This window comes from Peromyscus eremicus, chromosome 2 (genome assembly GCF_949786415.1).
Source record: "Peromyscus eremicus chromosome 2, PerEre_H2_v1, whole genome shotgun sequence".
Lineage (NCBI taxonomy): Eukaryota > Metazoa > Chordata > Mammalia > Rodentia > Cricetidae > Peromyscus > Peromyscus eremicus.
The window spans coordinates 91,834,688-91,836,767 of NC_081417.1; positions in this window are offsets into that span (position 1 = coordinate 91,834,688).

The window sequence follows — 2,080 nt, forward strand, 5'->3', positions numbered from 1 at the left end:
TAAGAGACCAGCATCACCAAGGAAAAATCTTCCACTGAGGTATTTCCTGGGGGTTAGTACACTGAAACTTTGTTCTAGAGGTGGCCAAGGTTATATTTTGCGCTGGCAACCAAACTTGGTAGTGTAAGAGCTACCCAAGTGGTACTGACTCTTAAGTCATGAAGGGGTCATTAAGAGCATCTGAGTCTTGGTAATGGGTGGCAGGGCTGGAGTCCCTGAAGAAAGCCCAGGGGAGACTATTGGTATAAGTGTAACCCAGTTGCAGCAGGAGACCCCAGCACTTTGGAGATGCCAGTACCATTGGATGACCACAATGAAAGGTTAGGACTTAACTATCATCACAAAGGATTAGTTGTGTGGCTAGTTTTATGTCAACTTGATACCAGCTAAAGTCATCTGAGAGAGGGAACTTCAATTTAAAGAATGCCTTCTTAAGACGGTCCTGTAAACAATCTGGCAGGGCATTTTCTTAATTAGTAATTTGTTGCTGGAGAATTTTTCTCCAGCTCCCGCCACCAAGTCCCGCCAGTCCCAGAGCCCACTTATAAAATAAACACACAAACTCTTATATTATTTAAACTGCTTGGCCATTAGCTCAGGCCTGTCATTGTCTAGCTCTTACTCTTATATTTAGCCCATTTCTATTAATCTTTACTTTGCCACATGGCTTGTGGCTTACCGGTACTTTACATCTTCCTTGTCCTCATGGCGGCTGGCAGTCTCTCTCTCAGCCTTCCACTTCCCAGAATTCTTTTCCTTGTCCCGCCTATACTTCCTGCCTAGCCAATGGCCAATCAGTGATTTATTTACTGACCAATCAGCAACACACTTGACATACAGACCATCCCACAGCACTTCCCCTTTTCTTTTCTTAAAAAGGAAGGTTTTAACTTTAACATAGTAAAATTACATATAACAAAACAATTATCAAGCAAGAATTACAGTTACAATATTAAAGAAGAGATCCTATCTATCTTATATTTGTAAGTTTAAGGTTTTATATCTAACTTATCTTTTATTATAACTAAGGAAAATTGTAAGTATCTAGTCTTTAACCACATCAAAGACCTCAGAAGGATATAACACTGCCTGAGAAATGGTAGAAGGATGCAAGCAACTTTTGGGAGTCTTGCAGGGTAGACAGAGACAGCTGAGCCTGGACAGTCATGCAAAGTTTTCTTGTAAAGTTGGGGCATCTGTCTTCAGCCCACAGGCCTAGAGTCTCTTATTCACTTTTTTCTGTGTCTTGTAGAATGTCTGGCAGTTTTCTCTGCAAAGCAGGAACCTGAAGGACCATTTTGTCAAGCAAAGTTCAGTGGTCACCTTTCTATGGGTCCTGCATGTCCACTTGATCAAGCAGTCCAGGCAAGAACAGTTTCTTGCCCAAATGGCTATTTTTTGTCAAGGTGAAGATAAACTCCATATGGAGTGTCTTCGATGCCCATCCTCCTCTCTGAAGTAAATCGGTGCTGTCAGGAGCAGACATGTCTCACTGTCCAAAAAGTCTAAACTTTTAAAACATTTTAAATGCCATATACTGTAGGTCTTTGAAGTGTTTGAAGACTACCTATCTATCTGAAATATATCTATGTATACCTAGAAGACTTAACTAACATGGCTACAAATATTATCATAGATGACTAACTATTAATCTATTTTTTAATTATCCATTACAATTTTAAATGAGTTACATAAACATAATACCTCAAACAAGAATAGAAATATATATACAGTATAACAAAATTAAGTTTAAATTTGTATCAATAAACTAAATCTATAGCAATGTAAAACATTTTAAACAAGTTGTTACTCTTTAAAAGTAGGTTCATTAATCTACCCTTTCATCCTATCATATCTAACTATCCCCCTTTTTGTTTTAGAAAGAGATTGTATTTATAATCAACCTGATTTAAATAAAAATATTGTTTTTTCTCTGTCCCACACCAGAGGGCTCTTCTGATTTGGGACACAAGAATCTCTTAACCATTTTTTTTTTTTGAGCAATATGTCTGGGTTTAGAGGGGGAGTGAGCCAATTCCATCTCTAAAGCCAGCTTGGTATATTTGGGAATTTGGGCGTA